General features: G+C 40.1%; 1 long non-coding RNA gene across 1 annotated transcript in view; it reads left to right on the plus strand.

Moving 5' to 3' along the window:
- The first annotated feature begins 448 nt into the window (after positions 1–448).
- Positions 449–24,848, plus strand: part of LOC136393263 (uncharacterized) — a 29,011-nt gene continuing 4,611 nt past the window's right edge. Inside the window, exons 1-2 of the long non-coding RNA XR_010749067.1 lie at positions 449–1,015; positions 6,247–6,375. This is a non-coding gene — a long non-coding RNA (uncharacterized lncRNA). The remainder of the gene's footprint in view (positions 1,016–6,246; positions 6,376–24,848) is intronic.

The following is a 24,848-nucleotide window of genomic DNA, read 5'->3' on the forward strand; positions in this document are numbered from 1 at the left end:
CAGAGCTCTCTAAGAGTTTCCTCTGACTTTTTGAGTCTTTTTTCTCTTTTCTTCTCTGCTTTCATGCCTTCATTCCAGTTGTCTTCTAACTCGCTGATTCGATCCTCTGCTCTATCTATCCTGTTTTTAATTCCTTCCATTGTGGTCTTTATTTCTGATATTGTATTTGTTGTCTCCAACTGATTCTTTTTTATACTTGCTATTTCTTTATTTAGGTTTTCAAACTGTCCCTCCATTGTTGTTCTAAGATCCCTAAGCATCCTTACAATCATTATTTTGAACTCCGCATCTGGAAGTTTGATTATTTCCATATCACTCAGTTCATCTCTCGAAGGTGTCTCTGGTGGTTTCATTTGGATTGCACTCCTTTGTCTTCTCATCTTCTTTTTTTTTTTTATTTTTATTTGTCGAGTTGGTTGAGGCTAGGCTTGGTGTTGTCTGCCTCCAGTTTTCAGTTGTGTTATTTTTAGGTCTTCGTGGGTTGGTATCAGCTATTATTTGTAATCCACTTTCGGATTTGGGCAGCTTTGAAGTCTTGATTTGTTTGTTTTCTTAACAGGTGATAGTCTTGTTAACTGATCTCAGCAGGGGGATTCCTTGAAACTGTATCCAGGAATGCTGTGGGTGTAACCTGAGACGCTGAAGGTCTCTTCCACCAACTAATCTCACTGGGGGCAGGGTTTTTTCTCAGCTTCAGTAGGGGGAGGTGTATCTCAGATCTCCATGGAGACCTGAGTTACTGCCCCTCCTCCCCACTTCTTGTTTTCAGCTGTGTCTTGTTGTGCTGATTGGAGCTGGATAGATGTCCAGAGATCTCTGATCCGGAAGCACTTCAGCTCTATTTTGTGAAAGGTTCAGTCCCTCCCCCAGCTATGGCCGCCTCCAGCACGAATGAGTCAGCTTTTTTATTTCGTTTCTTGCATACCTTAGCCCCTCACAGTCTGTCCCTCTCCCTGTCTTTTCCACTTGGGAGATAAGCTGGTCTTTTCAACCCACCTTGCTCCCTGGTCGCCAGGTAAGTGGCTGTGAGCAGTAGTTTCTGCTCTTTTTCCTCTGTGAAATCCTCTCTGGGCTCTCAGCCTCACCCCCCTCCTTCTGTTCCTGTAAGCAGAGGAGATTCAGGCACTCCTTACCAGGATTATTGTGGCTTCCTCTTTGCTCCTTGGTTTTTGAGAGCTGTTCTTGCAGTTCAGTGTTGGTTTTTCATGCTGATTTTTTCTAAATTGATTTGTATTCCAGTTTGGTGTTGAGAGCTGGGCGTCTGTGCATCCGCCTACTCCGCTGCCATCTTCTCTCCCTCTGTCTCAAAAAACTATTGGACCTGATAAATGAATTTGGCAAGGTGGCAGGATATAAAATCAATATTCATAAATCAGTGGCATTTTTATCCATCAACAATGAACTGTCTGAAAGAGAAATTAAAAAAACAATCACTTTCACTATTGCAACCTAAAAAATAAAGTACCTAGGAGTAAATTTAACAAAAGAGGTTAAAGACTTGTACTCAAAAACTTATAAAACATTGATAAAGGAAATCAAGGAAGATACAAACAAGTGGAAGCATATACTGTCTTCATGGGTAGGAAGAATAGACATCATTAAAATGTTTATATTACCCAAAGCAATCTATAAATTCAATGTGATTCCCATTAAAAAAGCAATGACATACTTGAGAGATATAGAACAAATATTCCAAAAATTTATATGGAACCATAAAAAAACATGAATAGCTTTAGCAATTCTGAAAAAGAAGAATAAAGTGGGAGATATCACACTTCTTGATATCAAGTTATACTACAAGGCCATTGTACTCAAAACAGCTTAGTACTGGCATAAAAACAGGCATACAGATCAATGGAACAGAACAGAGAACCCATAAATAAACCCATATCTTTATGGACAATTGATATTTGACAAAGGAGGTAAGAGCATACAATAGAGTAAAGACAGCCTCTTTAACAAATGGTGTTGGGAAAATTGGACAGATACTTGCAAAAAAATGAAACTGCATCACCAACTTATACCATTCACAAAAATAAACTCAAAATGGATAAAAGACTTAAATGTAAGTCATGAAACCATAAACATCTTGGAAGAAAACATAGGCAGTAAACTCTCCAATATCTTTTGTAGCAATATTTTTGCTGATTTATCTCCATGGACAAGAGAAATAAAGGACAGGATGAATAAATGGGACTATATCAAACTAAAAATCTATTGCACAGCAAAAGACACCATTAACAAAATAAAAAGAACCCATACAATGGGAGAATATATTCACCAATACGTCTGATAAGGGGTTAATAACCAAAATTTATAAAGAACTTGTAAAACTCAACACCAAGAAGGTAAACAATCCAATAAAAAAATAGGCAAATGACACTTGGGCTGTTTCCAGATCTTTGCTATTGTGAACAGTGCTGCCATAAACATGGGGGTGCATTTCTTTTTTCAGTCGGTGATATGGTATCCTTGGGATATATTACTATAAGTGGGATGGCTGGGTCAAAGGGCAGTTACATTTCTAATTTTTTGAGGAATCTCCATACTGTTTTCCACAGTGGCTGCACCAGTCTGCATTTCCACCAGCAGTACAGGAGGGTTCCCCTTTCTCCACATCCTCGCCAGCACCTATCATGTGTTGTTTTGTTAATGAGTGCCATTCTGACTGTTGTGAGGTGGTATTGTCAGTGGACTAGTGGATTAAAAAGCTGTGGTACATATATACAATGGAATACTATGGGGCTATGAAAAAGAAGGAAATATTACCTTTTGCAACAATATGGAGGGACTTGGAAACTATTATGTTGAGTGAAATAAGCCAGGCAGAGAAAGAAAAATATCATATGACCTCACTCATTTGAGGAATCCAAGGAATAATGAGAACTGAGGAACAGAATTGAGACAGAGGAGGGATCAAAGGGATCAGAGGAAAAGAAGATAGAGGGAAAGGGGATGATAGGATGGGATAACCTGAAAGGAAGGGGGGAGGGCACTGTAGGGAGGGGGAAAAGAGAGATGTTGAGGGGAATAGAGGGGAGAGGGGATGCATTCGGGGTGACCCTAAAATCTATGTAAACATAATTAATTAAATAAATAAATAGACAAAGGAAATGTATAGACACTTCTCCAAAGAGGTCATACAGGTGGCCGATAGGCATATTTAAAAATATTCAACATTACTAATCATTAGAGAAATGCAAAGTAAAACCACAATGAGATACCACCTGACACCTATCAGAATGGCGCTCATTAACAAAACAACACAGAATAAATGCTGGCGAAAGTGTGGAGAAAAGGTAACCCTCCTGCACTGCTGGTGAGAATGCAGACTGGTGCAGTCACTGTGGAAAACAGTATGAAGATTCCTCAAAAAGTTAAAAATGGAACTGCCCTTTGACCCAGATATCCCACTTCTAGGACTATATTCTATGAATACCAAATTACTGATTCAAAAGAAGAAATGCACCCCCATGTTTATTGCAGCACTGTTTACAATAGCCAAGGTCTGAAAATATCTCATGTGACCATCAGTGGACGAGTGGATTAAAAAGCAGTGATGCATATACATAATGAAATACTATGTGGCTGTGAGGAAGAAAGAAATCTTACCTTTTGCAACAACATGGATGGACCTGGAAACTATTATGCTAAGTGAAATAAGCCAGGCAGAGAAAGAAAAATATCATATGACCTCACTCATTTGAGAAATCCAATGAACAATGTGAACTGGGTAATGGAATAGAGACAGAGGTGGGATCAAAGGGACCAGAGAGAAAGCAGTCAGAGGGAAAGTGGAAGAAAAGATGGGATCAGAGAAGGAAAAGAGATTAGTGAAATTATATATACATAACACAGCATTATAGAGAACTGGACAGCAAATCCTGGAGGGAATGGGGAAAGGCATTGGGGGGAGAGGGCATAAGGGGGGGTAAGATGAACATGGGGGTTGGGGTAGATATATTTGTTGGGACACTTGAATCTATGTAAACACAATAAATTAAAATCATAAAAAAATAAACAGAAAGATGAGAAATGTGTGTGAAACTTTGCAGAAGGAAATCAGTACAGAAAGATAATCAAAAGGAAGATGAAGAATATATACATCCACATGAGGAATCATTTCCCAAAAATAAAGGAAGATCTTAAATACTTTAGTGAAATTATATACAATATGATCTGTTTAAAAAAATAAATTCTGGGCCCTGGCCGGTTGGCTCAGTGGTAGAGTGCCGGCCTGGCGTGCAGAAGTTCCGGATTCGATTCCCGGCCAGGGCACACAGGAGAAGCACCCATCTGCTTCTCCACCCCTCCCCCTCTCCTTCCTCTCTGTCTCTCTCTTTCCCTCCCACAGCGAGGCTCCATTGGAGCAAAGATGGCCCGGGCGCTGGAGATGGTTCCTTGGCCTCTGCCCCAGTCGCTAGAGTGGCTCTGGTCACAACAGAGCGACGCCCTGGAGGGGCAGATCATCGCTGCCCCCTGGTAGGCAGAGTGTCGCCCCCTGGTGGGTGTGCCGGGTGGATCCCGGTCGGGCGCATGTGGGAGTCTGTCTGACTGTCTCTCCCCGTTTCCAGCTTCAGGGGGAAAAAAAAAATTAAAAAATTAAAAAAATAAATTCTGAATAGTGATACAGTTATTTAAAGAAGAGATTGTGGGTCATATGAATGAAAGGAGATAAAAAGAAAACTAATGACACAAAGAAAAATATAAAATATTTTAAGATGAGAATTGACCAGAAAGTATAGTAACACTGTGCTAGGATTGAGAAAATAAACTACAAAGGAAATAAGTGTAAAATCAATTCTAGAGAAAATGATTGATGAAAATTCCACTAAATGAACATGGGAAGTTCGACACATGCAAAATTAGTATTCCTTAAAGAGAGAAAATATAACGCAGAAAATATATTTAAAGCTATTATAGAAGAAAACTTTTCCTAAAAGAAAAGGCATACATCAATAAATCAAAGAACACAGTATGTTCTAGGAAAAACTAATACAGAGCATTCCATACCAATAACTTATAGTAGATTTAGTATTTTAAAAACTGCGGAGAACCAGACTTAAAAAGCAAAAAATATATACAAAAGGCATCAAATAAGGGCTAACTAGATGCTGTCTAATTGTTCTGATAAATTCTTGGTTTTATTTTTGAGGTTTGGAGAGTAAACTGTCATCTGGTTTAAAAAAAAGAAACTGTCATCTAATCAAGTATAAGGCAATCTTAATCAAAATGCCCTTGGAAGTTGTAAAAACAAGTTTAGTGTTTATTTGTAAAAATGAGTGTGGAAAAATAAAGCATTTGAAAATGAAGTATATGAAGGAAAACTTGGTTGGCCTACCAGATACTCAAAATAGTGAAATGCTGGTGCCAGGAAAGGTGAACAGAACTCCTGTACAGATGAAAAACAACCAAAATATCATCCCTACTCTTAACTACCTAAAGGTAGCCTAGTCATCCTTCAAATTTTAGTTGAAAAAGTCATCTTCTCTGGAGAGTCTTCTTTCCTTCCCTCTATTTTATTGTACCGTGAACACATATTTTAGTCATTTGTGTAGGCTGTAAGATTCCCAAAGGAAAGACCTGTGCTTTTAACTTACATCTCCAACACATGTATTAGTTCAATGTCTGGGACATGGTAGATACCCAATATTTATTGAATGAATGAGAGAAGAAATAGTAGATGGAAGAATATACTCTTGAATTATAAAGACCTACTTAGAAAGGTATGAGAGGGATTAATAACTTTAAAGTCCCAATTTTACATAAAATTTCCAGTATGTGATGGTTTCTAAAAGAAAAAAAAAAAAGACCAAACAATGAGTTATTTATTCAGTACTGGATAGTCTGTTGGAAACAGTACCATTTTCCTTTTTCAGAATTGTTTACTGAATCAGAGGACCTGAAAGCCTGAGAACTGCTTGTCCCAGAATCATTTCAGCAGGGTTCCAAGTTACGAGTTCACCAAACAGAGGTGTGAGACTTGGAAAGGCATACGCAAAGCCACTATTTCTTCTGTGGCAGAGGAAGGTAGGTCTCAGGCTTTGGCAGATGACACACCTGAAAGTGTTGCCATTGGCTTGCAGGTATCTCCTGAAAATTACACACTTTAAGTGTTAAAGGCTGATGATATTTTTGGTGGTAGTTTTCTGCATTTTGCACTTTCTGATTTCTGTATGTTGATGGTTGAGTAAGCCTCTAGTTCTCTGAATTAAGTCTTTTATTTATTTACTTATTTTTATTAAGGGACAGTCGGGAGGCAAGAAGACAGAGAGAGACTCTCACATGTGTCCAGACAGGGATCCACTCGGGATGCTCTGTTCATCTGGGGCTGCTGCTTTATTGCTCGGCAACTGAGCTATTTCAACTTCTGAGGTGAGGCCATGAAACCATTCATAGTGTGCCAGGCCAAATTGTTGAACCATTCAAGCCATGGCTGTGGGAGGGGAGAAGAGAGAAAGAAAAGGGGAAGAAGGAGGGGTGGAGTAGATGGTCGCTTCTCCTGGTGCCCTGAGCAGGAATTGAACCCAGGACTTGCACATACTATGGCGATGCTCTACTGATGAGCCAACAGGCCAGGGCAATTAAGTCTCTTTCTTCTTGAAACACCCAGAGTGATTTCTTTTCATTGACTATATTCTGATTGATACACTGTATTACAGAATTAAATGGATTATGTACATATCCTGGTACATGTTAACTTATGGAAGCTTTCAATAAAGCCTTCATAAAATACTTTTATGTAGATTATAGTAGATATTTTATATATATCTCCAGCAAACATCTCCTCTATTAATAGCAACTTTGACTTCCTTTTGGGGAATAAACATTATTTCTCCAAAATGCATACCATTTGGTTAGGATGATAAATTAGGGGTCCTCTTCTTCTACTTTGTAAGCTAAAGTTTCTTCCTCCCAGATTTTTCTTCCCATCACCTGGTGTAGACCTAATATGAATGTGTGACCTAAGCTTTGCAATCAGCAATTATAATTTCTCTTTGACTTTAAACCTTGAAGAGAATAACTAAAGGCCCAATGCATTTTTTTCATTAGAAGTACCCGGTAAGGCAGCCTAGCCCATTCTTCTTGTGAAGACACATCAGAGAACTTCTTGATGCCTGCACATTTTTAGCTATGTTATTCAGCCTTCTTCTAGTGCCTGTGAGCTTTTACATATCATCACAACAACATCCTTCTTTTTTCTTGTTATCCAAAGATAGATTCTGTTGCTTGTAATCAAAGAACTCTGATAAATGCATAATCTGGGAATACCCTAAAATAGGCATTTAGATTTCATTTCCAGAATACTGAGGATTCTGGAAAAATATATCTTTATTATTTTATCAGAGAGAAGAATAAAATATTTTTTTATTCATTTTAATATTCTTCCTCCCTATCCTATGCTTATGATATTGTAAAGTGTTAGGCAAATTAGTGATCTAAATTAGATTCAAACCCAGTAATCTAAATTTAATAAAATGTGCTGTCATTGCTATGGCAAAGGATTTTGCAAAGTACAAGAGAACATATTTTGTTTTCACAATTAGTAGTCTCACTATTAGTGAGATCCTGATTCTGATGTCTGATCATGACACAGGTGAGTTATAAATAACCCATTTTACACACAGGGATAAATGAATAATCCCACTATAAACCCATTAAAAATTTACAGGCTGCAAATAGTATAGGTTGATAAAGTCCCCAATAAATAAATTAAGATACTGGCCATAAATTATTGTGTTCTGTCAACATCAAATTTATTAAGCACAGTACATTAGAGATTTTAAGATTGAATTGTGCTATGGCTGAATTAGTAGGAGGGAAGAGATAGGTAGTAAGAAGGAACAATGGTCCTGAATGAGGGAAGTTATCTCAGCGAGTTAGAGTTTGTGCAGTTATCAAAAGCGTATCAATCAGCATGGGTTAGGTTATGCTCTGTAACAAAATTCCAAATTTCATTGACCTAAAACAATGAAGTCTTATTTCTCTCATATGTTACATTTCCATTGCACATTAACAAGATGCTTCTTCTCATGCTTGTACTCATCTGTGGATCCAGGATGACAGAGCAGTCATCTAAAGTATTGCCAGTATCGCAGCAGAGGTAACATGAAATTTCTGGGGAATGATTCCAGGGATTAAATGAACAACTCAAATGTGATGTATGTCATTTCTGCTCAGAAGTTACTGGTCAGAGCTAGTCACTGTTTTCACCCAACACAAGAGAGCCAAGAAGTACAATCTTCCCATGTGCTCAGAAGTTAGGTCAAAATGTTTGCTTAATGATTATAATTTACTTTGAAAGAGCATGGCAGACTCTTTTGAAATTAGTTGAAAAATTCCCATTTGGAATTTAAATGCTTCAGAATGTTAACTCCTGGCAACTAGAAGCTTAATTTAGAATTATTTCTCAGTAGGTGAAGTATGAGAAGGCCCTTCTTACAAATTTTTCAGTTCTATGTCCTCCTCATTATTCACATCACAATTTTTTTCTATCAAAAGTATCTTAATTCCTTTTCATGTATATAATTCCAAAAATGAAGCCCAATAACCTAAGGTGGTGGACTCAGCATCTTTATATTTTGGGGGATGGGGGAGTAATGAAGGAATTGTTTGAAAGCTTCTTACGGATATTAAACAAAAATCCAATAGCAAATAATTTGTTCTGTGCTTTCTTCAAGTTTCTGGTCACGTGGGTGATATTTACATTCCTTTATACAACATGGAATATGTTAGGTCATTTGAATAATGCTGTGTTATTTCAGGTCTCTTGTTTTATTTTTTTCTACTCATCCCTTCATTCCCTTTTAATTTTATTGATTTTTAGCCCCCCAAAAAGAAAATATTGACATACCCTGAGGTTCACTTCTGGTTACTAGACTGTAGACTCTTCTAGCAAAAAGTCACTTGGGAAGAGCTCTTGGTAACTTCCCTTGAAACTATAGCAACAGAGGGTTTGCATGATGATATTATATTTCATTCTCGGTTTTTTGAGTGAGAGAGCAAACAGCTTGCTGAAGTTGTCATTAAAGTTCATGAAAGGTGTGGTACTGCTTGTTAGACTCCTAGACCAAGAAAGCATTAAGAAATATACTGGATTTTAACTTTAAAATCTGTATACTTAAGATATAGAGTACATTACAGACTAGGGTAATAAACAGAATAATTCATGACTTCCTGAGGGTGTTGGGCTTTTCTTCCAGGGGCAAGTGAATGGGAGCAGAATGCCTCTCAAGACCTTGAGGGAAGAATGTATTGTTTAGCTAATTCTCATGGGCAAAACTACTACTTCAGTCACTGGGAAATTGTATTCTTTATTAAACATCTGTTTTATCACTTTTCTCCTAGTAATCATCTCTTTTTCAACATTGCAGACCATTTAATCACATCCTAAGCATGGAAAAGCAATTGCTGGTGATCAATGATTTGTATCCTCTCTGTCTTGATCAGAGGAGGGAAATTAATAATAAACTAGCTTATGGCAGCATTAGAACATTATTCCAACAGGTTACTAGGTGCTTAGAAAGTATAGATGCATCACTGTGAGCCAAAGGTGAGCTTTTGATATTTTGAAATCTTTCAAAGTATATATAGGACAAAACTTTCTGTAGATTTGCTGAAAAAAATTTAGTATTGTGCTCTGGGACAAAGGGTGTATAAATTGGTACAGAATCAAGCTCATATTTGTGATAGTGACTGTAAAGCCAGTAGCCACAGCCACCATCACAGCCGCCTGGCCTGTGCAGGTTCAGGTTTGATTCGGACAGACAGTAATGGAGCCAAGAAGTGGTGGGCCATTACATTTAATCCTAGCTCGCACCCTGCGGGCGAGAAATACACACAGTGGGAAAACACTTCCCTTTCCATTCAGGGCTCCCAAAGCCACTGACTTATTCGAGTATTCCTAGAATCAAAGGTTTGTACCTCACCAGCCTTATTCACTTCTGTTCCCCATCTCCTTCTCTCTGCACAAACTGGCTTCTCCTTCAGCACTCAGCCATCTTGGCTGCCTCTCTGCTGCAATGCTAATTTCAGGAACCAAGAGAGCGAGCCTCTGGTCTGCCCCATTTTATAGTGTAGAAATCAAAACCTTTAATCCAATATACAAATAAGGAAGTCTCTGATACAAAGCTACTTATTTGAGGCATAAATGGAATTTCTTATAAGAGTGCACCACCCCACATCATGCAACAACAGTCAAGGGTTTGGGGAAAAGCTTAGTGTTGAGAAGATCTTAGTATTAAAAGGGCGGGAAAGGCTTAGTCTTAAAACTAAGCCTTAGACTATAATGACTTTGCTGGTTTACAGCCTGTCTCCCACATTCAGTGCAAAATATAAGCGAGCAAACATATACATCATATTTATAAACTTATTTCACCGACAGTGACCATTGACATAACACTTAATACCAGATACTCTCCTAAAATGCTTTTATTCTATTACTTTTATTTTTTGTGAGGATTATTTTATTTCCCCAATCTACAGATAAGAAAACTGATACTTATAAGCATCAGGTAACATGCCCAAAGTCACACAGATTTTGAATTCTTCTCTGTGTGAATAAAGCTGCTTTCTTTCTTCTCTTCCTCTATGTTAGTCTGGAATCTCTGAAATGCAGGTCTGTGTGTGGACTCTGTGTACCTGAAACCAGACAAAATAATTAAGCCAATACTGTTTAGTCTTTCTGTTCATAAGTTACTAATTATTTCAAACTTTCAAACAATGTCACTGGGGAGTGACTGCATTTAGGTCAGAAGGCAGGATTCTAAAACTTGCTCTGCTCACCAATGGGTGGTTGGGTGACTGAGATGAAGTAGTCATCCTTTCTGGAGGGGAATTCCAGTGTTCTCACCTGAAAAATGGCACTAAAGATTGTCATCTATCTTCCTTGCTAATGCAATTTAGGGAAAGTTCATAAAAATGTTTAAGAGGAAATTGCTACATAATGAGAGGCACTCAGTTTACAAGGACTGATTTGTTGAGGAAGAGAAGTAGTAGCTAACTAAAAATTTCAGAATAATCCTCTATCTTACATTAATTCAAAGCCAACCAACCAACAACAAACCAACAGACATCAGCAACTCCATAATTGACTTGGGATGCTGAAGTCCCAGATTTGAAACCCCAAAGTCACCAGCTTAAGTGTAGGCTCATTCTGCTTGAGCACAAGCTTGCCAGCTTGAGTGCAGGGTTGTCAGTTTTTTGAGTGCAGGATCATCAACATGATGAGGTTGCTGGCTTAAAGCCCAAGGTCAAAGGCTTAAGCACAAGGTTGCTGGCTTGAGCAAGGGGTCAAGGCAGGTATGAGAAACAATCAATGAACAGCTAAAGTGATGCAAATATGAGCTGATGCTCCTTATCTCCCCCCCACACACACACACACACATCAGTAACTTCCTACAGAGGAAAGAGGACCTTGACTGGCTGCCTCTTATGATTCTGGCCTACTCTACATCATCATTTTTCACTACCCAGACTAATTACAATATTCCAAATTTCATCTTCCACCTATTTTTTCTTTTAGCCTCATTTGTTGCCTTAAGCCATTTTGGACTCTGGGTACCTTATAAGCACTTTAGGCTGTAACTACATCTGAGTGGATAAAATACGATCAGCATTGTCCCTGCCTTGCTATTTTGGCAGGTGGAAAATGAAATCTTCTGGCATTTTCTAGACTTCCTAAATAGCAATGATGTTTAGTCCTTTGTTTGCTGAATGAACTTCTCCCAAAAAGCTATGTCTTCCCGTTAACATAGAATATAAGGTTCTCTCTGATCTGAACATTCTGGAATCATCTTCTGTCATTTTCCACTTCTCAGTACACTCAGAAGCACTGAGCTACCTTTAGTCCTGTCCACCGGCCAGGCCGCCGATTAGCTCAAGCCTTTTCCCTTCCCTGGAAGCCCCTTTTTCCCCTGGCTCACTCCAGATTACTCTTCTGGGTCTAGTTCAGGTAGTGCTTCTCCCAGGAAGTTGTTCTTGATCTCACACTTCCTCTGTGCCCCCACAGCTGAGCATAAATTTTCCATTTCTATCACCATAGTACATTGAAATAATCTCTTTATATTTCTTATCCTTCTGACTAAACTGGACAGTCCCTCAAAGAAGATAACATTATCTTTTTCATCCTACGTCCTTCACTTCTACTAGAGTACATGACAGAGAGTGAGTGCTAAAAATACTTGTCAAATTAATTTCTTCATTTAATTTTATATATTGAAACTAGAAAAAATTTTAAAAATGGTTTTGGGTGCTTTTATGTCCAGCCAGTAAAAAGATTTCTGCAAAGACAGTTATTTGAGCCATTTTTTCCCCCTATCAAATCTCACTGCCCCACCCCTGCCCACCCTACTAAAAAAAAGGATTATTGTAAATCTCTTCATGATTCGGGAAGAGATGGAAGCACAGAATGTTGAAATGATCTAATTAAAAATCATGTAATCAGAGAAATCTATCTAGGTTGAGTCTAAGATTAAGCATTCTGTGGTGTTTGGGGATGATGCTCTAACTCAGTGGTCCCCAACCCCTGGGCCACGGACCGGATACCGGTCCGTGGGCCATTTGGTACTGGTCTGCAGAGAAAGAATAAATAACTTACATTATTTCCATTTTATTTATATTTAAGTCTGAACGATGTTTTATTTTTTAAAAATGACCAGATTCCCTCTGTTACATCCATCGAAGACTCACTCTTGACGCTTGTCTCGGTTACCTGATACATTTATCCGTCCCATCCTAAAGGCCGGTCCATGAAAATATTTTCTGACATTAAATCAGTCCGTGGCCCAAAAAAGGTTGGGGACCATTGCTCTAACTGACTGAGCTAACTGGCCAGGGTGAGACATGCCTTGAAACTGAGAAAATGAGACCTCTCTATGACCTGAATTTGTCTATTATGGGATGGGGGATGAAGAGCACGAAGGCTCCAAGAACTCACATGATCTTCCTGACATGGATCCTCAGGGCAGATTCAGCAGTCCAGAGCCTTCAGTTTATCTTTGTGTAACAAATTACAAATGTCTAAACCAAATTTCTATGTCTATATATCCTATTTACTTCTAAATACACCAATATTTTCTTTCTCTTATACTTGCGTTTTAAGTTTTTGTTTGGGTTTCCTTGGGTTAAGACCACATCCAGGTAGAAAAGAAACAAATGCTTATTTGGATTAATAAGGCTCAAGCCTCTTTTCGGCTGGTCTCAAACATCAGTTGAAATGAAAGTGTTGGGTTATGAGAAGCGCTGGGATGAAATGGCTAATTGCTTTGACTCCTCACCATGCACCATGTCCAGAAAGGCACAGCCTAAATTTTCTGCAGGAGACGTTCATCCCTCCCTCTTCTTGCTCTTTGAATTTCACTTCTTGTCTGTGCTAAAGCTGCCTGCCTCCTCCCTTCTCCAAAACCATATTTCACACTTGAATACGCTTTCTTCTCTGCTTTTAAAATTTTTGGTAATCAGATGATGATTTTATAGTCCTGATTTATGTTTTAGAAGTTACTTTTCATAAATATCCCAAATGAGATCTATTTGGCCCCTGCTGCAGACCAGATGTTGGTCAGATCTGGCAGAGATATTGATTTAATCCTGTACATTTTCATAATTGGTAGGAATCAGTTTTCCCTTTTATTCTAACATTACAGATTTGTAACAATATGTGAAACAGGCTCCATGCTTTCCCTCTTTGCTTTCATGTATGATATGGCCTTAATAAAATTTAGTAGTTTCCTGCTAGAGCGTCACATATATTAGAATGCTAGACTTTCATTTTGTTTTCTGTTTTTAGTAAATGAATTGGGTTAATAGGAGAGATTATTAAAAAGGTGGGAGGGATGGTATTAAGAAACAAGATTGTATTTTTCCTTATTGAGTCTTTGTATTCTTGGTGTGCATCTGACTTTCTTCCCATCTTTGAAATTCTCTTTAAGATTCCATTCTCCCAAGAAGCTCATCGTGAGCCTTATTAGAACTTTCTTAGGTTATTCAGGCAAAAACAACTTGCCCTTAATTTTAAAAGACAATTTTAAGAAGACTTGGTAATGAGCATGGAGATGAAGTCTTCTGACCAATTTTACTCTGAGTGTTAGGCCACACCATAAACTTGCAGAGAGAAGACCTAGACCAGGGGTCAGGAAGCTTTTTGGCTGAGAGAGTCATAAACACCACATATTTTAAAATGTAATTCCATGAGAGCCATACAACAACCCATGTACGTTATGCATTATCCAATAAAAATTTGGTGTTTCCTGGAGGACAGCTGTGATTGGCTCCAGCCACCTGCAACCATGAACATGAGTGGTAGGAAATAAATGGATTGTAAAACATGAGAATGTTTTATATTTTTAACATTATTTTTTTTTTATTAAAGATTTGTCTGTGAGCCAGATGCAGCCATCAAAAGAGCCACATCTGGCTCGTGAGCCATAGGTTCCTGACCCCTGACCCCTGACTGAGTCTTTGCTCTACCACTCACTTACTACTTGAACTTGAATAGATATCCCGTGGCTTTTGAGTCTCTGTTTTCTAGAATGAAAATTATAATTTTTATCTCTGAGTTACTCTGAAGATTACAATGAGACATTCATGTGCATGACTGTGCCTAAGCTGGTGCTTATTTCACCAGCAGTCAAAAATGTTAATTTCTCTCCAAGTCCTTTGTTTCCTGTAGTGATACTGAGTGCTTCCTCAATGGAGATGAAGCTGACCCAACACATTGTTGGTAATGCTTGCTGAGTAAGAGGGATCATGATGCCATGGAAACACAGTCACTTCTTTTCTTTTTTATTAATTTTAATGGGGTTACATTAATAAATCAGGGTACATAAATTCAGAGAAAACATCTCAGGTTATTTTGACATTTAATTATGTTGCATACCCATCACCCAAAGTCAAATTGTCTTCTGTCACCTTCTATCTGGTTTTCTTTGTGCCCCTCCTCTACCCCCACTCCCCTTTCCCTCCCCACCAACCACCACATTCTTGTCCATGTCTCGTAGTCGCATTTTTATGTCCCACCTATGTATGGAATCATACAGTTCTTAGTTTTTTCTGATTTACTTATTTCACTCAGTATAATGTTATCAAGGTCCATCAATGTTGTTGTAAATGATCCGATGTCATAATTTCTTATGGCTGAGTAGTATTCCATAGTATATATGTAACACATCTTCTTTATCCAGTCATCTATTGAAGGGTTTTTTGGTTGTTCCCATGTCTTGGCCACTGTGAACAATGCAGGACAGTCACTTCTAAGAGATAAAAATTGCTTTTTGAAACATGGTGTGCTTTTTTTTTTCTTTTTCCAAATTGCAAGATCTCTGAAGGCTGGTCTATCAATTGGCCTGAAAAGCACCTTGAAAAATCAGCTGGAAGTATTAAATAAATACAGACTTTTGGGACTAGAAAGCACTTTAGAGGTGGTTTAGACAAAAGCCCTCATTTTTTGCTGTGAAAATTGAGGGTCATAGAGGTGAATAACTTGTCTAAGGCGGTTATATCTGTTAATCAGTTACAGTACCTCGTTGTAAATAGCAGAATCATCCTTAAGTAGTCAAGTAGAAAAAGAATTTTTCTACTAAATAACAGTAGGTGGCGATAGAGCCTCCAGAAGGACCACGTGCTCTGACTAGGTGGCCCTGTGACCAGAAGCAATTCCCAAATTGCACTGGTAGCGTCTCCACTGGAAATGCAGCACTATTGTTGCTGGAAGCAGGCATGAGTCTTCACGTGGGACATGAGCACTGGCCTGTCCTCCCACCACCTCTGGGTGCTGGGTGACTTTCTGCCATGTTCCACCCATTGTCAGTGTGGGTTCCACATGGAGATTTCTTTCTTCTCATCTCTCTCTTTCCATTTGAAATGTACCTTATTTGACCAAGGGTATCTAATGGTCCCAAGCTTGGGCCATAGGCCTGGATCTAGCACCAAAGAAGTCCAGGAAAATCAGTTTATGGCTCCTACTTTGTCATGGCAGATCTCCTAAGGTAACATATTTCCCAACTGGAAGCCCAAATGTGTGCTGAATTTTCACCACATTAGAAGATCCAGAACTGGGGCCAGGTAGGCATATAGTGCTCTTTACTATCCTGAAATTGTTTGTCACCAGTATAAGGCCAACTCTTATTTCAATTGCCAGAGTCACACATTTCAGTAAAAATATTAAATGGGAACTCTGCAGGCCTCCTCTCTGGGTACCACTGGGTATGTGTGAACTCTCAGACAGGGAGTATATTAATCTCTCCAAATTGTATGCGTCTTTCTAGATACTAAACTGCAAATAGATTTGGATGAATAACCAGTGTTTCATAGGAAATATGCTTGAGCTTTTATACAAGCTTTTCTATACAATAGCTTTAATATAGCCTAATCTTTATGTGAGTCTGATTTACTCACACAGATGGATTGTCCTAAATTGCCCTGCATTTTTAGGAAATCAAGGAGAATGGAGAAGTCTGTAAACCCTGGACCATCAAATCTGATGTTAATCCAATGTAGGTTACTAAATGCATACTTTACTAACACTTAGAGAAAAAGAAGTGATCAATAGGACTTGCATGAATTTGTAAGTGGGAACTTGATGTTTTTAGACTTATGGTCTAGGTCAAATATGGAATACATGTGTCATTTGTGCTCTACTTCCATGCTTATGACAACTTAAGCCTGAGAAAGAATAGGATCAAGAAAGAGAAGAAAATGTAGAGGAAGAGAGAGACTGGTAAGCACTCAGGAGTAATACTGACCTCTCACTGTCATTTGAAATATAACTACTAAAATATTTAGAGCTGTGTTCTAGCACAGATGGGGATTTCTTCTTTCTATAAACATTGTATATTTATTTTAAGCCAGGCATAAGAAACTAAACATTTATTGATACCTTAGTATGTACTAGAGACTATGCTCTTTATATCATTATTTCATTTAACCATCATGATCTTCTCAAGTAACAGGATCATTAAAGGGAAAAAAGAAACTTAGCCTGTTCCCAGCTCTCAACCAGCATAAAGGGCAGGTACAATGGCTGAGCTCTCTCAGCTCATCTAAGTGTGCTCTGCACTGACATTATGCTCCTCCCATCACTGTTAGGAGCTAGGTCAGCAACTATATTTGCCTTAATGTTCTGGGTCAGGAACATGTGGACTTACCTTTTAAAGGTGTCAGCTTTTCACTGGCATCTCAAAGGCCTTGTGATAAGGTTACAAGCTTTGTGGGCAATCCATAGACTTCCTATGCCTGGTTCTTACTCTGTGGTTTGTAACTTTTTTTTTTAAATTTTATTTATTTGTTTTATTTTTTTACAGAGACAGAGAGTGAGTCAGAGAGAGGAATAGACAGGGACAGACAGATAGGAATGGAGACAGATGAGAAGCATCAATCATTAGTTTTTCGTTGCACATTGCGACACCTTAGTTGTTCATTGACTGCTTTCTCATATGTGCCTTGACCGCAGGCTTTCAGCAGACCGAGTAACCCCTTGCTGGAGCCAGCGACCTTAGGTTCAAGCTGGTGAGCTTTTACTCTAACCAGATGAGCCCACGCTCAAGCTGGCGACCTCAGGGTCTCGAACCTGGGTCCTCGGCATCCCAGTCCGACGCTCTATCCACTGCACCACCGCCTGGTCAGGCTGTGGTTTGTAACTTTTATTTTACCCTTCAAAAAGTAGACGAGAGAGATCTAGTAAAACCAAAAACATTGTTGGCTGCCTTAGAAAATAGGCTGCCACAGTAGATCTTCAGGACAGTCTTGATCTCAGGTTCTTCCCCAACAAACTCATTAACATGACAATTTTTCCATGATTCAGTTTGTAGTATGTATATTCACTTAGCATACATATGCTGAAAGATTATTATAAAAATAGACTAATCAGAGTACTTGAAGTTGCCTTGACCATTCTGATTCCTGTTACAGTGCGTTTCTCTCATGTAATTGCCTTGGATGTCAGTTTTGAGAGGGTTCAATTACCAAGTCCACAGCTTAAAGACCACTCTTGCCATGGTATTTCTTTCTCCTAGTGGGGCTTGTCTTCATGCAGGCACCAGCAGGTGCACAACTCCATTCTCCCTGCCTGCACTTTGCTCCACTAGAAAAATGTAGGAATCTTAACTTTCCATTGGGGTGATGTGGCTGTTGGTTTCTCATCAAGGAGGGGCTTGAAGCTCAATTCTGAGAACTATGAGCTTCTGGAGAGATCTGAAGAAAAGTAGCTTCCTTGAAGATATAGTGCTACTGCACTAGTTTGGGTGAAGTATTTTAGCTTGGTCACTTACAAGAAAATTCCATGCCCAGGAGCAGGGAGGTGAGTGATTCTGGCTGGGAATTAGGAAACTTTGGGCTAGGTCTAGTTCTGCCATTCATGAACTCTGAAGTGAGACTGTTCTCACATCTGGCCCTTAATTTCTATGCTTATATTGACAATACTTAATGTATGTCTGAAATTTTGTACAAAAATTACTTGAAAACAATATTTTATCTGCTCCTTATGGCAGTAGGTGGAATAGTCTTATCTTCATTTAATATGAAAGATCAAAGTCTTGAGTCTTGGCCAAGATTATGTGATCATTAAAAGGCCAAATCAAAAATTTGAAACTGGTTGACTGCTTTTCCATTATCTCATTTATTCATGCAAAAATTATTTATTAAGCACCTACTGTGTGCATCGGGCTCTGAGGACAATAGTAAGGTGCACCAGGAGTAGTAGCTCTACCTCTGAGGCTCTTACACATGGGAGTCATACCAGCCTGCCTCTATAAGATGAGGGGGTGTAGTGAATCAGGGTTTTACAAATTTTCCTGGCCATCAAAATCTCATGTGGTGCTTGTAAAAACTATATAGATTCCAAGGCCCTGTTCCAGGTCTACTGAATCAGATTCTGGAGGGCAAGGTGCCTTGTAGTCTATAGTATAAGATGAGTCACCCAGTGATTCTTATGACCAGACAAGTTTTGAGAAACCCTGGACTAAATGAGCCCCAAGATCCCTTTTCTCTCATCATGCTTCTTCTCATTCCTGGTCTTTCTGAATCATTGAGGGGATCTTTACAAGCACTATTGCCTGGATCCCATCTATAGAGACTGGGATATGTAATTGGTCATTCTAATGTGTATCTAGAATTGAGGACCATTGTGTATAGCCAATCATTCAAGCATTCAAGCCTATATGAGATCAAGGAGAGCACCTCTGACCCAAATTACCACCAGAATGTGGATGCTGAAAGATATTGGTAGTGTTGTGGTTTCTAAAGCATAGTTGGTTCTTATTCTTCAGTTCATTAAAAGAAGTTTCCAGCACACTAAGAACCAGTCTGTAGTTATTTTTTGAGTCTTCCAGCTTGTAGTAATCACTTTTAGATCTCATTTGATCAAGCTATTTGATGTATTTTTAGTTTGCATCTGTACAGCGAACCTTCACCGTAGTCGATCCTAAAAACCCTCAGCCTACTCTGAATAGGTATTACGGTCCTGGGGTTGTGGGTGTTAGGAAAGGTGCTGCTTGCCTTCCCTTCTTTCCAATCCAGAAGGGGTTCGCTAGGAAATAGGGAATTTAATATTTCACTTTAGTGTGTTTTGAGGGTAATTTGTAAACCCAATTCCATCAATAAAATTGCCTGCTCCAGTGACTGCTGCTCTCACCTGTTGACATACAATCTGCAAGTGACTCCCTGAGGTCACAGAGACCAACCTGCACCTGGCTCAGTGGCCGCCAGGTGCTCCTGAAAGTGGCCTTTCTTGCGGTAACACATTTGCTCTGGAATGTTAATCGCTTTTCACAGGGTCCCATATTGGGATCGCCTGGCCTAGTCAGGTACCTGGAAGTCACACTACAGCCTAGCAGCTTGGGACAGGAAGCAGGGTGGGAGCTCTACCACACTCTTGGGCTGTTGTTGACATACAGCCATCTGACTGAGTGCCGTCTCCTCCAAGACCCCAAGGTTCTATGGTTCCTTCTTCCTAGTCCCCTGGGAAATGAAGAAACTTGCTCCTCTCCCTTGCATTCCCCTGCTCATGTGTTCATGAGTAGGCCAAGCTGGATCTGATCTGACTTGTCTCATTTTTTCTCTCCATCAACATGAAGTGCCATTAGGTTGTAAGATGGTAATAATAGTGGTACTCGTAGGTCCCAAAAGATTTAAAAAATCTTTTCTGTTCTCGCCTGGCAAGGAACTGAGGCAATAACACTGGAAAGCCTCCAGATAGACTTCTGTATCACAAGTGGTTGTGGGTTGCTAAGTACATAGGCCAGCACATGCTGTTCTGTTTAAGTTAAAGGTTAGGGTGCTATAAACCTTGAAGCTTGTCAAGATTACACAGCGTTGAGCAGAACGATGTGCTGTGAGCACCAGCCTCCAGTTATTGGGTCAAACCATATTTTAGTGAAACAAGGTTGCCTAGCTGGAGTTTCATCTGTGGGCTTGTAAGTGAAAAGTGTGTGGCAGATGCTATGATTAAGATTTCATTTCCTGGTTGATGCTATCAGAGTGATCACAGCAGCAGTAGGGGAAACTCATATTTGCTGGCAGGGTTAACTAGTGAGCAGTTCTGAGTTTAATATAAAGATTAATAACAACAAAAAAGAAACCGCCACCATCACCACAACAAAAACTCACGCAGTTTCATTAAGAAAATTGTCTTTCACAATTTTGAAATAATGCCCTTATGTTAGTGCTTCCTACCTTGTTTAGAGATACCCTCCCCCATTTATTCTTTCATTAATACAGTTATTGAGTTTTAGATTCTGGAGATTCAGTAGTAAACAAAACAAGAAATTCCTTGCTCTCATGGAGAGAGAAAAAAACAATTTTTTAAAAAAGAAACAAGGAAAGGCCTCTCTGAAGAGATGACATTTAAGCAGAGGCCCAAGGAAAGTAAAAAAATGATTCTTGTGGATATTGTGGGGAGGAGTGTTTGTTTGATGTAGAGGAAATCATAAGGTAAGAGGGATTAAGGAGGGAGCATCTTGGCAGATTGAGGGACAGCACAGAGGCCAGAGTAGTTGGTCTGCAGTAGGCAGAGGAGGGAGAGGAGCAGAAGGTATGGTTAGAGGAGAGGAGGCTGCATCTTTGGGAGGTTTTGACAAAATGAGTATGAGCTTTCTTATGCTTTAAAATGTTTCTTGCCACTGTCTTTGGGGTCAAAAGTGGGAAGGTCACGGTGGAATTGAATAGGAAGCTATTGCAGTAATCCAGGTGAGAGATGAGGGCAGCCTGGAGCCTGTGAGTTGGTGGAGGTGGTAGAGAGTAGTTGGATTCTGGATATATTTCAAAGGTAGGCAGAGAGGGTTTGCTGATGAATTAGATGTGGGTGTGGCCCTGGCTGGTTAGCTCAGCTGAAGAGCATCAGCCAGGTGTGTGGATGTACTGGGTTCGATTCCCGGTAAAGAAGTGACTGTTTCCTTCTCCACCCCTCCCGCTGCCATGGCTGGATTGGTTTGAACACATGGGCCCCAGGTGCTGAGCATGGCTTCGTGGAGCCTCCACCTCAGGTGCTAAAGATAGCTTGGTTGTGAGTGTGACCCCAGATGGGCAAATCATCGAAGTTGCTGGGTGGATCCTGCTTAGGGCACATGTAGTAGTCTGTTTCTCTATCTCCTTTCCTCTCCCTTGGAAAAGAAGGGGAAGAAAAAAAGGGGTGGGTATGTGAGAAAGAAAGGAAGCAAGGATGTTGTTAGGTGTTTAGCCAAAACAGCTGGCCAAATATAAATGCCATTTATTGAGATGGAGGAGATGGGGAAGAGCAAAGAACACTTTTGTGTTTGTTGTCTGGTTTTAGATATGTTAGGTTTAAGATGCTGAATAAACTTTCACATAAAGATGTTGAGAAGCATGTTGGAAAAATGAGTCTGGAATTTAAGGGAGAGTTTGAGGCTAAAGGTATCGACAGGGAGCTGCCAGTCTAAAGATGGGTATTTTAGGTCATAGGACCAGATAAGGTCACCTGGGAAATGAGTTGAAAGAGAAGTTCAAAGCTTTGCTGCAGGGATCTTGCACATTTGCAGGTGAAGGAGATGAAGAGAAACCTGCAGATGGGCCTAAGAAGAGCTGCTGAGGTAGGAGAACCAAGGTATAAAGATGTCTCAGAGTCAAGAGAAGATGTTTAAAGGTTTGGAATAGGTGGTTCAATGTGTTGCTGGGATTAAGAGAAACACTGCTAAGTCCCCACTGAATTTGGCAATTAGTGCTCAGTAGTGGCACTAACAAAAAACAGTGTCACTATAGAGGAGAGGAGGGATCCTAAGTGATGTGGTTTCAAGAGAGAATGAGAAGAAAGTGGGATGAGAAGTAGAGACAGTGAGTATGGACAGCTCTTTTCAAGACATTTTGCTGTAAAGCAAAGGAGACACATTGGGTAGTAGATGAAAGAGTTAGGAGGTCAAAGGGAAATTCCCTTCAACACATGTTGAGCACCTACTGCAGGCCAATGACCAGTCCTACCAACCAAGCCCAGCAGCTGTGAAGATTTAGAGTGTACATGCTATGAAAGGGGCAGCCCCAGAAGCTGTGCTCACCACACTAAGGTGCTAATGAGGTCCATCCAAATAAACCAGGGAAGGCTTCCTGAGGAGGTGATGTCTGAGCCAAATCAGGCGAATAACTAATCCTCAAGAGGGTATAAGGACCGTTGGGTGACCATATCTGCTTACCTTAGCCTTTTGGGAATTTTAGCCTCTATTAGGTAGTAATTAAAGACTTACTTATTGGTCAGTATTACCTTCCTTTTGCTCCACATTGCTAAAAGCTAAAGTTTACTCCTTACCAAAAATGCAGCCTCTGCGAGCCTTTATAGCCTCAGCCCTTGTCACTTGCACATTAGACTTGCACACTAGACACTTTGATATTACAGACCGGTGCTGACTGCAGTTTCCCCACATAACAGCACTCCGTGTCCTCCAACAATGGAGCCCTCTCTGGAACAGTGACTTTACCTCTTCTCATCCCTTTCGACCCGCCTGGTGGGCAAAAGTGTAAATGCTTGTCAAGCTTTCTAGCAACAGACCCAAATGTATTCATTTATTATTATTATTATTATTATCATTTCTACTTATTGAGAACCCATAATAACAGTTATTTGGCTGAACACCTTCCCCTACATTGCCCTTTTATAAGGGTCTTCCTCCCAATTCCTGTGTCGCAAGTCAGAGGAATGGATCAGTTGACTTTTCAGTGAAGCCAAATCTGGAAACATCCTTTTTTCATTTCCGCTTCCCCGCCTTCCACTTGTCCTTTCACATTCAGACCACAGGCCATCTGCAGGGCCCACAAAGCTGTGCCACATCACTCACTCTCAGAGTCTCTTTCACATGCCTCACATCAAGTCTTCATATCCTCTGTGTCTCAGGCCACCCGGTGGTAGGTGGGGCCCAAAGAGCCAGTGGTCCACCTGATGTACTGACAATGAGGCAGACTGGTTGTAGGAAATGCAGTCCTGAGCAGAGTGCGCACTGGGGAGTTGAAGGAAGTGGTTGAGAGAGATCAGATGGGAAAATCAAGTCTAAAGAACAAGAAGCAGAACAGTAAGTGAAGAGAAAGCAGATAGGAATGCAGCAACCACCCTGGAGACACTTCCCAAATTCTGGGAGTGCATTTGCTGTGCTCCATTCATGGTTCTGAGGGCGTGTCGAGTGGCTGAGAGAAAAGCATCTGATGAATTCACCCCGAATAGCATCTTACTGGCTCATTATGGCTTAACTCTCTGAGCTCTTTGAAAAAGAGTGATCTTTGAAAAAGAGAATGCCTAAAGAGGAAGAAAGTATTCACAGTGGTGGAATTTCAGGCAGTAGTGTAATAGCCTGGGGGACTGAGATTGGGAGAGTGACCCTTACAAGATCCTCCAAATCAGACCATACAGAAATTGCAGTAGCAGATGGATGAGGACAGCTATGAGGATGGAGGTCTTAGTTGAGGTCACTGCTCTGACATTGTAGAGGCACCACCTAGGGAAGGTGCTGGAGTGAGACCATGCATAGGGTCAGGACATACATATATCATGGCTTCCTCCATTGAAGTCCAGTTTAGGATTTGAGTAAAGCATATTACCTAGAATCTGGGAGGCCTGGCCACTTACCTGTGTGTGGTGTGACCTCTGGAAAATCACTTAAGTGTGGCTTAATCCCTTCATTCATTAGATGGGGTTATACCTGGCCTCCTGCCTTTCAGTAAAGTGACCATCAAATGCAACATGTCAAATCACTTTGTAAATGTAGTTTTACTCAACTGTATGAAGTTACCCTTCTACTGAACTATGAACTCCTTAAGGAAGGAATTGTCTTGTTTCTTGTTATATTCCAAGTCCATTTCATGGCACCTGGCCATGGAGGGAGGCTCCCTTTGGTGGCGCTGGCCTGGATGAAGCCAGGAAGTGCTGGCTAACCATGTGGGGCAATCTGCCACACCTTGGCTGATCGACAACTGCTCACACTTTTTCTTCCCCCTCCTCACTGATAGTTCCACGTTTTTCCAATTTAAAACGCCATTTGGGAAATCTGTTCTCTCTAAGAGAATTCATACTGTAACGTAATGATAACCTCCTTCCCTCAAAGGCTCATTATTTAAATCATTACTCCTTATTAGTAGTCCTATTTTCCCTGGCAGCTGTGAGGTGCAATGGCATTTCCAGGTTTCTCAAAGCATGCTGGGAATGGCCATGCCAAGTCAAGTGGCTTCCATGGACATGGCAGCAAGGGGGCATGGCAGAAGGCATTTCCCACCATCACGCCATGTGGGAGACAGAGAAAGGGTCAGATGTCCACACTGTGGGTTCTGCCTGAGACAAAACCTCTTTTTCAGCACTGCCTGAAAGAAAAAGAAATCTAGGAGGGACCTGGTTATTGTCCTATGACGTGGTGAGTCCTAATTGACAA

Source organism: Saccopteryx leptura, chromosome 2 (genome assembly GCF_036850995.1).
Source record: "Saccopteryx leptura isolate mSacLep1 chromosome 2, mSacLep1_pri_phased_curated, whole genome shotgun sequence".
Taxonomy (NCBI): domain Eukaryota; kingdom Metazoa; phylum Chordata; class Mammalia; order Chiroptera; family Emballonuridae; genus Saccopteryx; species Saccopteryx leptura.